At 43.3% G+C, this 15,045-nt stretch overlaps 1 protein-coding gene across 1 annotated transcript in view; it reads right to left on the bottom strand.

Moving 5' to 3' along the window:
* LOC146806102 (ecto-ADP-ribosyltransferase 5-like) overlaps positions 1-13,171 on the bottom strand; it is a 344,837-nt gene extending 331,666 nt beyond the window's left edge. The window contains exon 1 of the mRNA XM_085623440.1: positions 13,026-13,171. The gene's annotated coding sequence lies outside the window, so the exon portion shown is untranslated. The remainder of the gene's footprint in view (positions 1-13,025) is intronic.
* Between the last annotated feature and the right edge of the window lie 1,874 nt (positions 13,172-15,045).

Genomic DNA, 15,045 nt, shown 5'->3' with positions numbered 1-15,045 from the left:
TGTTGTTTATATCTATTGATCACGTATATCCATTCGTCTCTAGAATTTATGTAAAGCACAAACAAAGAAAAAATACAAAAATATGAAAATGTTATATGAATATATATTTTTGATACAAAAAAATCTTTTTGTTTCTTACTAAACAATAAAAACAAAGAAAAAGCAACAATTTTGTAAAGACATTGTATTTATGGGGAACATTGTGGTGTTGTTACATTGATCTTTGAGAGTTTTTTACCTACAAAAATAAGATAGGTCGGTTAAGAGGCATATAATCCTATATTTCCAATTTTTTTCCCCCCTCTTGGACCTAAAAGTAACCGGGGAATACCTTCTTCCATAACCTGGAGAAATACATAGACAACATTACCACAATCCATAAGGAAATAGTAGATTTGACAGAAGAGAATGTGTGGGAAAAGATTGGTCAAGGATTTGGTCGAGTGGGGACTTGGTTTGCGAATTTGGGAATGGGATTCCTTGGATCTGTGTTGAAGCCAATAATAATTGCTGTGGTTTGTGTGATCTGTCTGTGGGGACTCGTAAGAGCCTGGAAATGGTACAGAGGGAATAGGGTCGAAAGAGCCCTCAGAGCGAATGAGCAGAGAATGGCGAGATTGCAGGACCGTCAATATCAGAATCTTAAACGGATGGAAGGGATCCGACAGAGTAGAATGGTAACAAGTACCATTTAGATCAGCTTCTTATTTCAGGAGAAATGAGAATATGATGGTGTGATGACAGTTGTCATCATAGAGGGGAACTGATGTAGCGCCTAAAGGTTTTGAAATTTGTAGGGTTGCATCATATTCACTGTTAGTTGGCACCCGCATATAATCAATGTATATTTAGATGTGTCGTGCTAAATGTATTAAGAAATGTATTAGCTATATCGCAACATAGAAGTGTTAGAGATGTGAACACATATTGTGAATGTATTCAGTAAAATGCATGACGATTAGTTTTCGTTCAATGCAATGAATTAGGTTAAACGTGTGCCATGATTAAAATTACTCATGTAGGTCGCTTATTCATGTATATGAAAGTAAAAGCACTAATGCTTGGAATGTGATTTAATAGCGTGTTTAACTGAGTAGAGGCCCGAATGCACATATATCGTTGAGAAGAAAGGCCTGTTATTTCTTATGTTAGCTGAATGCGGTAGGCCGCAATGATTTATTCTGGTAGAGGTTTTGGGCTGCAGTAAATTGTAAAGTTAAAAGATGCTAAGTATTTCTCCATCCCATGATCTCACCGCAGGTGCAAGGACAGTTGGTTCGCTAGTAGCAAAGGTCTTTGTCTAAGAGTTGAATTATGGGGGAAGCCAGACATGGGAGTACTTTGGAATGTGCCAATCGCAACTCCTAGTGCGGACGGTGTCTGGGACCCAAGGCCAAGCTGATGGACGATGGAGGATGGACAGCTCTGGATGGAAAATTAATGGAAGAAGACCTGGTCGAGGAGGTGTCCCGAGGCCGTGTTCTATGATTTGGGGTTTTGTATTAGGGACAGCGCCCCGTGGGTTGAGCAGAGAAGAGGTGGGCGAGGAGCTAGAAGGAGCACTTTAGATCAAGCTCTCTCTAAGTGAAGACTTCTTAGGAAGTTTCACTTCTGACACCTTTTCACGATTTCTTGGGTCTTAAGGGAATGTTAAGCAGGGATGTCATCTAGCATAGAGTAGGGACAGAGATGCTTTGGATTAATGATTCCTTATATTGACATTGGCTTGGTAGTTATCTACCTCATGCTTTTAGAAGTTGTACTTTTGTTTATATTTAGTCGAATGCGGATTCTTCGTAGAGTAGCATTTGTGTTAGTGCCTATTTACTTGTTGTGCCTTGTGCTAAGGTGCCTATATCTGCAGATGTTTATGTTGATAATAAAATCCCAAGAGCAATAGAGATTGAGTTTCGAGTCCTTAATTATGTCAAATTGCGGAAAATATTCTCTGATAATTGTGTTTGCTCCCTCCACGCTATTGGGCAAGTAAAAAGGTTCAATCGACCAGAGTGGGTTCTTGGAGATAAAATGGAAAACAAGAAAATTGGGCCCCAGCAAGAGTTTAATGGCTTTGACATTTTTTACAAAGGATAGAAGACAATAGATGCTGGTGGGGGATTGATGGCCTGTTCGGCTTTCTCAATGAGTTTTTGGATTGGTTTTTGGCAGAGTTTAATTGGGTTTGTTAGAGCAGGCTTTTGCATCAAACTTGCTTTTTGTAATTATTCTGGCCGAGAAGTAGCTAATCAGTTTAGGTATGGAACAGCTTTGATACCATAAGCTCCCTAGAGCACCTCATTTCTTTTTTTTAAAGTTGAGTTGTTCTGCATACCAGGACACCATCTTATAAGTCTTTGTTATTCTTTCTTTCAAAAAAGTTACATCTCTAAGGTTGTCTGACAAAGTGTAGTGGAAAGTAAAGGAGTTTGCTTACTGGACGTTTGCAGGGCATGGGTAGAGCAGTAGTGACTCAAGCAGCTACATTGGTGACAGCGTGTTTGGCGCCACAGAGCCTAGTCTAAGTATTTTGAGTTGTCCAATAATTGATGTTTTAGTACATAAGAGGGCATTTGAGATAGCTTGGCCAATCACATGGTATCGGGTCATCGGATGACAAGATGTCTCGTTTGGAGACTATGAGATGATCAAGTCTGGAGCCCTTATCATGAGTGGACTTCTTGCAGTGTTATGTCAGGTAAATATTGCAAATTATGTCAGCGACTAGGCTGGCAGCTGAGTCACAAGGATCACCCCATTGGAGATTAAAGCTAGCTATAAATATAATTTGCATGCTGGGTAAAAATGTGCTCTATCCAGTTTTCAACAACCATGAGGCTCCTACCAAGGGATGGTGGATGATTGTAAACCTGGAGGTTGTGGGGTTGGTGGTTTCAGCACTGAAAGGTGGAAAAGGAAAGCTATTGGAAGACACTTTGAGAAGATGGACCTTGCCAGCGAGCTGGACTGTGCCTTGCTCTGCTCCTTGCTTGTGATTGTGTTATAGTTGGAAAGGGGTGGGCTTAAACATATTAATAAATCACCCCCATGCATCTGTTCTCACTGCCTGTGAGTCGTAAACTTATAGCAGGTGCCTGACGCAGCTTGGAGCAGGAGAAGGTTGGAAGGGAAGCCTCTTTTAACCCATCCATTGCTGCATAGGGGTTTCTTCTGCTGGTAATACCCACTTTCAAAATTAAATTGATTTATTTTAATACTTATGCGGCGCCTAGACCCAGTGGTGTAACATAAGCCCGCGCAGCCTGCGCGGTGAGGGGGGGGCCCAAATTCCAGGGGCCCCCTCTGCAAAAGTGGTAGGAGGTGGGCCGGGGAGTGGGGCTCCCTCCGTGTACTTTGCAGGGGTGCCCCCTCAAGTTTCGTTACGCCACTGCTTAGACCAGTGAGTAGGAGGTAGCCTTACATTATGCCAGAGGTTAGGTGTAAGGATTACATCAAGATGGAGAGAGGGTAAAACACTGAGAAGCATACACTTAGTCACGTATCATATCAACACTTTAAGTCCAAGATTCTGTAGAAGGTTTCATCTAGGAATTGTCTCAAAAGCTGAGTCTTAAGCTGCTAAAGAAAGATTGAGAGTGAGGTAAGCGTTCTGAGGGTAGGAAGCAGCAAATTCCAAGCTATTATGTCTGCCCTGGAGAATGATTGTTTCTGTGCTGTTGCTCTTCTGAATTTTTGTGGTTGTAGGAAAATTGTTTTCTTACTTCTCAGGGTCTTGAGGCACCATAGCTGATGAATGGTAGGTAGCGAGGGCTAAGTCAACGATGTTGAATGCACCAGACAGTAAATTGTATATTTTTATGTGTGGGAATCTCTGAGTAGATAAATGATACTACAGCTCTAGACAACCACCTCCTGTCCACTCCCACCCACTTCTGAACACAAAGGGAGTAGAAGCCCACAGGTCGAGCCCAAGATACAAGGAAGACACCCCAGCACAGACAACCTGGAATGGTTGCCTCGCTGAATAACGTGTGTTTTGCTCTGTGCTTGGAAGCTGTGCTTTGCTGGTAAGTCATAGCAGGAGATTCTTGGGAGCAAGATTCAGCTTCCAAGAAGTCAACAATACGAGTGACTGTGAGTGTGCGGTCACTGGGAGAAGGAGCTGCAGGAACTACAGGACAAGGCAGCATTAACTGTGGCAGTGCTGAAGGGAATGAGGAAGCAGGTGCTGAAGGGGACCAAAATGCAGCAGGAACAGTGATAGAAGCTGTAGAATTGATGAACAGCTCCCAAGGCAGCATTTGCTGGTGAATTGTACACCATCCAATACCAAACGTCCACACATTTACTACACTAACAGAATGCTAGAAGAAAATGGATTGGATGTGAGCCCTTGAGTGCCAAATTTTTATTGGAAAGTACTTTTAGACAAAAGGCATCTGTAAGAAGAGCAATTACAGACAACAGAGTTTTGCTTCAATTTGCAGAGGGTATAAGAAAATAATAGGTGGTCAACCTAGCTAGCAGTAAGCACCATTAGAGCATATATGCCCACATTAGAATTACTAGAATCATGCCAAGAGTCCAATATAAGCCCAGCTTCCCCTCCTCCAAGGTGTTTCATTGCCCAGAAGCAGCAGCTGTTACTAAGGCACAAGCAGTAGTAGCATCACAGCTCACTAAAGACAAGTCAATGTTCCATAACTGGCTAGAGCCACCACAGCAAGTACAAAGTGCAGCAGCCCAATGAGTGCATGCTCAGGCCATGCCTGCAAGTCGTGAGACAGTTAGGGGCACTAGGGCCTATAGCAAAGGCTTAGGCAACTACAGACAAGTAGTGAGACATCCTAGGATGCACCACAGTGGGGCCAGCAGTGAGAGACAGTGGCATCATTGGTGGGCACAGATGGCGACCTCCTATACACCTTTGGGCCATGGCGATTTTTTGTTTCTTTTTACAAATCATGCTCTGGCTGAGATCAACTCCTTGGCATTGCCAGCCTCTCCCTATGCAGACTTACAGTCCTACCGCATTGACGTATGGCATAATGCCATAAAAGGGAAATCTAACAGCATTGTGTCTTGATTGACAGTTAAAACAATCGGTAGTGATGTGAGTTACTCAAAGTTTGAATGACACTCACAATACCCAATGGCTGAGGGTGGCTGACCCACTGTCCCTTTCTCTGCTTTTATGGTATAACCTTTGGGAGACAGCTAGCACACCCTCTTGCTCTAGATCTAAAACAAGCATTGGCAATGCCAATAGTTCTGGCTTTAAAGGAATGCTATAAGGTAATGTGAAGCTTTATTTGTAAAAAACAAGGGAATGACTATGTATTTGTGTGGACAGGTAGAACTGTAGAATAATATTGGTGTAGGTTAAAAGGTCAGGTGACAGTTGCAGTGTCAAGCCAGACCTAAACATCCATGGAAGTAATGACTGCCTTCACTAGCATTACAATGTCATATGTGTGCCCCTGAAAATTCAAGCTAAGGCAGCTGGATAAATAAACAAAATGGTCACATGCTGTGTGGAGGGCAAGCACTTTTTAGTAGAAGTACACAACTTCTACTCAATCAAAACATGTACTTCTGGCTCCCAACATGTGGCCGGACCCAAAGTCCCTCTCTAGTGATGCTCACATAAGTGTCTGGCACAGCAGTACTATGAAGCCAGGCCATAAACACAACCTCACCTCTTTCACTCCTCTACATGCTTTCACAAACAAATGCTGTGGACACTCCACATTAACGTCTGCAAACACAGGTCACGCAATAGATGTGTAATTTGGAAAGGTGCTCCACACAACAAATTATCTCTCTTTCTCTCTGATCTTTCTGTCTCTCTCTCGCTTTCTCTCATGCTCTATCTCTTTCTTTCTCTTACTAACACTCGACCGTACTCTTGCATTCTCTCTACTTTGTCAATTTTCTCTCCTCACCCTGTCTTCTTTCTTGCACTTTGACTCTCCCTCACGTCTTTTACTCTTTGTCTTTGCCACCTGCTATCTCCTGGCTCTGGAATTCATTTTCTACCACTTGTTTTGTGTTCTTTTTATCTCACTTTGTTGTTTCCTCATTTTTCGCCTTTGAGCTCCCACTTACCCTCCTTTGACTTTCGCTTGTTTTTTCTCCCATGTCTCGCTCTCTATGTCGTGAATTCGGCATTTTCACTGCATTCACAGCATAGTCATGTTCTCTATGCACTTCCAGTCCCCCAAGCCAAGAGTTTGATGCCCCTCTCTCAGTCTCCCACAGGCGTAACAATACTTGAGGGGGCCCCCCTGCAAGATACGTGGAAGGGGCCCCTCCGGACTCAATCAGGAGGTCCCCAGCCAGGGTATTGTGCTGAGGGGGCCCTTAGAGCTTGCCACCCACACCGCTAGTGCTACGGGTGCCTATGTTATGCCACTGGCTGGTGTTCCTGCTTCCTTCTCCTTTACGGTTGCTACTGCTTGGTCTATGCCCTTGGAGTCAGACATGGCCTCATTCAGTAGTGCCTGGTTACCTCGTCTCTTCTTGTGACACTATACTTCCTGCAGGAACCCAGGCATTTCTAATTGCTTCTGCAGGCATGATGCAGGCCCTTCACTGCTGTTTTCTCACACTCTAAGCTATGGCTGATTTGGACGGAGAGGCCTCCCCTGAAATGTTGCTGTGAAGTGGAAGAAGATTACATTTCTGCAAAGTGGAGAACTCATCCCTGAATGCAGAAGGGAGGGCCTTTATCTATCATTTTCTGTTCTTTGCTATGGGCTTATTGTCTCATTTGAACCAAGCTCATCTGCTTGCCAATTCCTACAGCCATGACCTTTCCATATCCTGCTCTCTGGTCCTCTGTCCTCACTTCTGATGATGCTTTGCTTTGGCCCAAAGTTTGGTACACTTCACTCTTCCCTTTGGGCCTCTGTGTGCTCCTTTGTTCTTGGATCAAAAAGACTTCAAGGGCTGTTTTGTGAAATTATTTTCCCAGGGCCTTCCACCAGGGAATGGCTCTGACTGCCTTGATACTCGCTTCACAAGCCAGGTCTTTGCTTTTATGCGTGTGAGAGAAGTTTGCTCCGTGGTTAATTATATTTTTATGCGCCTTATTGAGTCTTCGAATAACCCTTTTCACTATACAAAAAAAAACACAACTACTGACTCATTGGTTCTTATTTTTCAACAGTCTGTTTTGTGTTAACCTTGTTAGCCCCAGGACTCATAATAACATGAAGCACAAAAAAAGAGCAGATCCAAGAACTTTAACCCTGTATAAGATGTCTGGGAAGCCGGGCATTTGATGGGGCAAATTCTCCAGCTACAATTCAAAATTAGCCCATAGTCAGGCAAACACTATTTCTCCAAGACAGCTTTGTCTACCCCTTAATAGTGCAGATTTGAGTTGGAAGGCTACTTTGGAACATGTTTGGTATTGACTAGTAGTATCAGCACAACAGCAGAATCAAGAAACCTCTCAGTAAATGATCCCAGATCTATTTAGTAACATCAGAAAGTATGTTATGATTAAAACAGGAACAAAACAACAAACATTGGATCCGTCACTACAAAGTTATAGCATTGCAAAGTACCATTCCCATTCCACGTGGACAGTCCATTAATTCCTGTACAGTGCTCACAAGTGGCCCTGGAGGCTTCTTCCCACTCCATTAGCACAGCATAACTCCCGGCTCCAGTCAACCTCTTGCCTTCAGGCAGGGTGGAGGGGCTGGTTGAGAGTCAGTTACCTTGTGCAGCCTGGCACCGTTTAGGTCCCAAAGTTCCTGGGATTGTGTCTCTGGCTTGACCAATGGCAAATTAGCAGCATAAGACTTGGATTCATGCTTGGCTAACAACAACTAGACCGCCAAGATTTCAGGCATGGGGTGCAACAAAGACAACACCCTTTCAGCCATGCATCCTATATGGCGTAGCTTGCTGTCCATGTAGGTAAGCGCTTTAGAGCCATATATAGGGGTAGTAATACAAGAGAAACATTTGGTTCTACTCCTTGCAAGCTGACTTTTAACTGCAAGAACACAGTGCCAGAAAGAAACAGATATGAGGCGCACCATGGTGCATTATAAGGCAGAGTGTTGTCACATCTGGAGACACACAGCGCCATCTAGCTGTAACAAAAAGCTGCAGCTTTGTAAAGAGTAGGTGGATCCAGTCTGGTACCTACAGATAATCAAAACGCAAGGAATCTACGTGAAGAAGCGTCCATCAGAGATGTGCCATTGCCATGGAACACATGCTCGTCATAATCAGTGCTCTAATTTACATCCAGTACCAGTACTGGGATTAGCAGGAAATGACCTTGGAACAGAGGCAAGTCTTTTACATGCAGTGCAGTCTTCTCATTGTGCAAGGTTTTACAAAGTTATTCTCGCCCAGAATAATTTGACAATAAACGTGTGTGAGATAATCAAACCATTTAATATGTTCAAGAGTTACTTTAGTAATTGCAAAGTCATGGTTTTTTTTTCAAATTTTTATTTACATTATTCTCTCTATTTTCCAAATGTTAATAGTATTGGCATACGCTGTAGGCGTGAATGTAGAGTGTTCTCTGTCATAGCGCTGAACACTGTGCGGTCAGCCATTAGCAAGAAGAGTATGTCCTGACTGCCAAGCCCTGATCTATGATAAACAAGACCCACTCATTCTTTGCCACCATAAATGTAACTGTTCTTTCTTTCTTGGTGCAGATGTGCAGTACGACACCTAAGCCATGGAAAGTGCCACCGATTAACTGCATCAATCATTTTTCCATTGCCTTACATAAAAGTGTGTCTTTAGTTTTTACTCATCATGTAAAACAATAAAAAACTAACCAGCAGGGCCCTTTTTAGGTAAGAGAACATAGCTACCTGATGTGAAAGGCAGGTATTGGAATTCCATTCTTTGTGGCTATAAAAGCAGACTTTCAAGATAAGGGCAACTGTTGACTGTAGTTTGGTAGTGGAATTAGCTATTAGCAAAAACAAAGCCAGCTATGGACCTACAAGAATTCTCTTTAGGTCAGCATTTCTCGACAGACTGCACCTACGTTGACTCAGACGGGGGACGTGACAGCTCGCATGATGTCTACAGGTTACCCATATTAAGTGAATTAAACAACTTAGACAGTTCACATGAAAGTGGCCAGTCAACACTGTAGTGTTTGGCACCACAAGGATTTGTTAAAAGAACTCTCACACACCAACCTAGTTGGTGTCATGCTTCATCATCGGGTTCCCAGCTGAGTAGCCGAATGCTACTCAGCTGTGCTGCGACACCTGACTACAGTGGAGCTGGTCTTTTTTGTGTTTTTGTGTGATAGTGATGAAGTGCTGTGGTTTAAAAATACCTTTGGGAAACTCACTAATAGTTACTTTATTCCCAGTGGCTCAGGGTATATTAAAAATAATGAGTAGATAATATTCCAAGACTTATAATTTGTGTCTTAATTATCCTTTGGTCTACATGTTTCAGCTCTCATCAACAAATTAAAAGGAGCTTTCTTCAGTACCTCTCTACAATAAATATAAGTGAAAGTGAAAAAAGTGAGTGGGAAAAGGTTTTTAACCACGTGTTAATGCATTTTTGCACACTCGCTAAGATGTGCTTTTTATGCTTAGTGGACTGACCATAATTTTGGTCCACTGTTGTGCGTGTACGTTATTTACGCTATACTCATTGCCGATCTGTTCCCGGGAGGGGTGAGCCCCTATTGTCACTCATTCGTCTTGGTGCTCGCCCGCATTGCCAGCTACTCCGGGGTCCTTAATCTCTTTTTAATTTTTTGATGAGAGCTGAAACATGTAGACCAAAGGATAATTAAGACACAAATTATAAGTCTTGGAATATTATCTACTCATTATTTTTAATATACCATGGGCCACTGGGAATAAAGAGGTATTTTTAAACCACACCACTTCATCACTATCACACAAAAACACACAAAAAACAGCTCCACTGTAGTCAGGTGTCGCAGCACAGCTGAGTAGCATTCGGCTACTCAGCTAGGAACCCGATGATGAAGCATGACACCAACTAGATTGGTGTGTGAGGGTTCTTTTAACAAATCCTTGCGGTGCCAGACACGACAGTGTTGACTAGCCACTTCCATGTGAACCGTCTAAGTTGTTTAATTCATAATCACCTGGGGACAAGGATGGCCCACATACTGTCCCAACTCTCTCCCTTGTTTTTTCATTACCAATATTAAGTGCCCAAACGTAGAAGCAGAAGCAAACTAAACAAGACGCACATTCACAATAACTTGTGCCTCACTACAGCTATCCTGCCAGGGAAAACAGAGGTCCTCAGGCAAAATTCAGAATTTTGTTTAAAAAAAACAAAATAATGAACTTCTTTTCACATCAATGTAAGCAGACTTCAGAAAGCCATCTATAAGAAAGCAATAGGTCGGTTCTACATATAGTTGGTAGCGCAAAAGAAAGTCCAAACGAAAGAAAATAGTAGCGATCATGACCGCTAGAACACATTACTGCCCCTATAATCAGTTTCCCACTATGCAGAAAAGTAGGTTTCTACTGCTAGTTGTCTCCAACTCACCTGAGGCCTGCAGCTTCAGTGGCTGGCACAGGGGACTGCAGAAGACCACGGCCAGCAATTATTAAATTATGGTCTCACTGTGTCAGTGCCTGGGACCCACCAGCCGCCTCACGTGCAGTTTACGCTCAGCATGACAATACTGACCCAGCCCTGCCCCACCCTAAGCCTCACCCTGAAGCTGAATACCATGCAGTTGTGTGCCACGCAAAACTGCATCACGTACGCATCATTTAATTTATGAGGCGGGGCGGCGGGCGTTACTTTAAAAATATGTTTTAGCCAGACCCTGCTGTCAGTGAATGTACTGTGTGCCGAGGGGGCCCCTGGAGCTCGGGCCATCGCTCACAATGTGGGGGCTGCGGGCCTGTGTTACGCCCATGTCCTCGCCTATGGCTCGGGCCAATGACTCAGGTTCAGGGCCTTAAACAACCTGTATAGCCCTCGGCAGCAGGCCATAATGTAAATCTCAGGTACACTTGTGATAAAAGTCCTGCTATCTGCACAACTATTGCCTGGAAAACGTTTGGAGGCGGTAATAATGTATTCACCGCACATGCCAATTAGAGTACTGCATACATTTCACCCACAATGGATGCCAAAGCATGCCAACAACGCAAAACCTGGAAATGCAAACATGAGGGGACCTTTACAGAGAGAAACACTGTATCCAATTGAATCTATCTGCGGCACAAAAAACAAGAAGTCCACCTATCTTCCTATACAACAGGCTTACATTACATTACAAAGCTATAAATGACACCTTCCTGCAGGATGACGGCATTATCCTACCTCATGAACTCCCCCAGCCTGAAGCATACCGGGGGCTATTCACAAAGGTAACTTAAACATGTGAGTAACTTACTTATATGAGTTTACCATTTCACTTTGTACTTTACTACTTTGGACTATTCCCGAATCTTGAGTGTAAAGTTTCACAAAAGTATAGACTTACACATCTCCTCCCCCTTAAAGAGTGGTTGAAGAAAGATTTACAATTTACCATTTCTTTCCAAGATACTAGAGACAGAAATATCACCTACCCCTATAATAGCTTTAATGCGCTATGTCTGTCATTTCTATTATACTCATAATATATGCAATTCCAAATGTAAGTGCTCAGTGTTCAAAACCTAAGAGAAACAGGAACAACTTGATGTGTTTCTCTGCTTCCTCGAAAGCGCTAAATCTCGAGCTCCGATTGACGTATGAAGCACGTATGAAGCAGTTCTAACAAAAAATACGAGGATTAAACGTGTCCATCAATGGTTTGTACTCTAGACTATGTAGCGCATATGTGATTTTTGGACGAATCTGCAGAAGTTTGATATACTGCAACAGAAGAAAGCTTTAAAATACCCGTCCGCTAACAGAAGCACTGTACATCAAATGATAGTATTTCATCTGGTAATGGTCCAATCTTCAAGCCATTGGCTGGTGACTGAGGCTCTGCACCGAGACACGCCAGCGCCCACCCGAAGCTGACTCACTGTGATGCTGCAGAGATGGAGCAGACGAGAGCTATGGGATTTGAACCACCACCGGCTGCATCAGGAACACGTACCCAGAGGACCGAAGCAAGAGATTCCAGGAGGCACCTGCTGTGGGGCAAGTTTCTGTGTTTCCTTTTTCTAAGCAATGCTATATTTTCAACCGGCACTTAAACTGATGCGATGGAGAGGTCATGGGGATATTACTGGAAGCCATGATTTCCTCCGAGACGGATCCGGTTTATTTGAGAGGAAGCCCGAGGTGTAAAGGGGCTGCCAGTCATTTCCCAGGAGCGGCTGATTCGATGGCATATCTCTTGCTATGGTTTGAAATCTCAAATAAACTGCTTCACCCCGAAGAGCTCGGAATGTGCAGTGGGGGCTGCCAGGACCAGTGACCGCCGCCCTTGAAACATTCACACGGGTGCATGGGTGCTGTCATGTCTGACCCGGGCCTGGAGTATAGTGTGCATATCACCGCAGTGAGGATAAGCAAACACAGAACCAAACTAGGAGCAAACTAAAAGCATTATTAAGCGTCTTTAACGAGCTGACACTTACTATATGAATGCCGTGCTTAAGTTATAAAGTACCTAAAAGGGGGCACGCCATGCTGAGGGGGGGGGGGGGGCCTGGAGCTTGGGGGCCCCCAGCACAGCGGGGTCTGGGGGGGGGCTGTGTTATGCCATCCATTAATCCGCCTGTGCCAGCTCTCTCACTCTCTCCATTTGCAGTGTAGTTATAATGTATTTTCTATCTTAAATCTGCCTATCGCTGCTACTCTGTAGTGTTATTTAGATGCTGCATCGTGAAAGCATGTGCATACGTACTTCAGCATGCCATATGCGTTTCTATGGCAACACAAGACCCACCCTCTAGAAAAACAGTGTGCTTTACACAAGCTCATTTTATAGAATTATATAGGGAACTGGAAGATTAGCAGAATCCATCTGGGCTACACGCACTTTAAGTTACAGTAAGTGTCCATCGCAGGTCACAGTAAGCTGTTAATTGGAGGCAGCGAACAGTACTCACTTGTTCTTTGCAGTAAAATATCTTGCTTTTCAGTGCGCCTTGGCTTCTAGATCAGCATTTAGGTTTCTGAGGTCCACCCCGTCTTACCAGCCTTCACTTTGTCTGTTCTTGGCTCCTTGTCATGGCAGGTTTTATTGTGACTGTTCTATGAACCCCACCCACACTAGTATTGACCCATCCATAACTGAAAGTGAAACTGCCAGATAGCAGTGAAGCAGCGTCATTTTGTCTCCACCTTTTCATGTTTAACCAGGGCCAGGCCCATATATTTATTATTTACACATGGCCTCATGTATTCGTGGGATTACATTTCATTACCATGACGTGGTGCACCGCGCAGCTCCAGAAAGTGCATCGAATGTATAATCTCGACATTTATGGAAGTGTGCATACTAATGTTTTGCTCACAGTAACAACAGTTAGCAAATTGCAGTTCCTATATATATATATATATTCACTGAAAAAACCATAGGTTTCACACAAGTTATAGTTAGCGGACATTTTACTGATAAAAAACCATTGAAATTCCCCCGTTATAGTTAGTGCAGGCAACTATAACTCACGCGACCGCAATCCTCTGCTGATGACATATGTGTCTTTATGAAAAAAAAATATTTGTAATATATGTATAGCTAAAATTTAATGGAAGAAGACATGGGCAAATAAGTGTCTAAATACAGTATTAGCATCAGCAGAGGATTGCGGTCGCGTGAGTTATAGTTGCCTGCACTAACTATAACGGGGGAATTTCAATGGTTTTTTATCAGTAAAATGTCCGCTAACTATAACTTGTGTGAAACCTATGTTTTTTTCAGTGAATTTGCAGGTTTTTTAAATGCTAATTCCTAACTATTACGTGTGTGAAACCTATGGTTTTTTCAGTGAATTTGTACGGTTTTTTAAATGCTAAGTTACTTTACGCCGTTCGTGGCGTGCGCGCCCACTTTACGCAGTTCGTTCCGTGCGCGCACGGTGCGCGCACAGTGAGCACGGTGGTGCCCACGTTACGCTAAATGGGCCATGTACGCACGATGCGCTTCGCGCACCGTCTGTACACGGAGGCCGTATTAGGCACATCGTTGTTAATGGTTATCTACAGATTGTCTTTGAAATCATATGCCATGCACAAATTGGGCCCTTCGGGCACCATTTGCACACGGGGTGAGGAAAACGTGGATATTGGTTTTTTTTTTTTTTTTTTTTACCGTACGGTAAGCGTAATCGGCGATTTTTCGAAAAATAAAAAAATTTACATTTTTTGCCTTTCGGGTTCTTTGGGGACACCATAACAATGACTGGGTGGTTGGGAGCTGTCTATCAAGCCGCTTTTACTGTTTTCGGACTTTGTTTTTCCTCCACTCCCCTCAGAGTGCGAGAGAGAAAATGGCGACCGCCAGTAGATAATATATATATATATATATATATATATATCCATTTGTGTGGTTTGAATACTGCTGTTAACTCTTATAATCATGTAATCATCTGAAGGGTGCTCTTTATTTATGTTATAACAGTATATGTATCCATAATCATGCATTTAAACATGGACTGAACTGTTTGCCGCGTTAACCTGACCAAAGGGCTTAAGAATTTGGATTCTTTTTTAGTGTTTAGCTTTCAGCGAGAAGCTTGCTTGGGTTACGTTTTTCTCTCCTCTGCAGGTCCATCCACATGATCTCATGGTTAGAGAAAGGCCCATTGTGCAAGATAGATAGTGAGGCTCAAAAAGAGCCTCACTGGCAAGGACGAGAAACCTTAACGAGCTAAGGGAGGACCGCGGTCCAAGCGGCTCCTAGAGACCGCAGGAATGCAAGGATGCCTCAATGTGCGGATCAAAAAAAGGAGTTTAAGTGTAGTTGCCAAAGTTTTACCGTGAGAATGTGGACATGTGATATGAGATTCTCGAATGTTCTTCGTGGGTTTAATTGATGATCACACTTTCGGTTTCATAGATTCTTTTTTCTCCTGACTCCGAGGGGTACAGACCTCTATGCTATTTCTAGTTGTGCAGCCTTATGCT

This window comes from Triturus cristatus, chromosome 8 (assembly GCF_964204655.1).
Source record: "Triturus cristatus chromosome 8, aTriCri1.1, whole genome shotgun sequence".
NCBI classification, from domain to species: Eukaryota; Metazoa; Chordata; class Amphibia; order Caudata; family Salamandridae; genus Triturus; species Triturus cristatus.
Note: the sequence above shows the minus strand (reverse complement) of the source record. Positions and strands in the feature narration are given on the sequence as shown.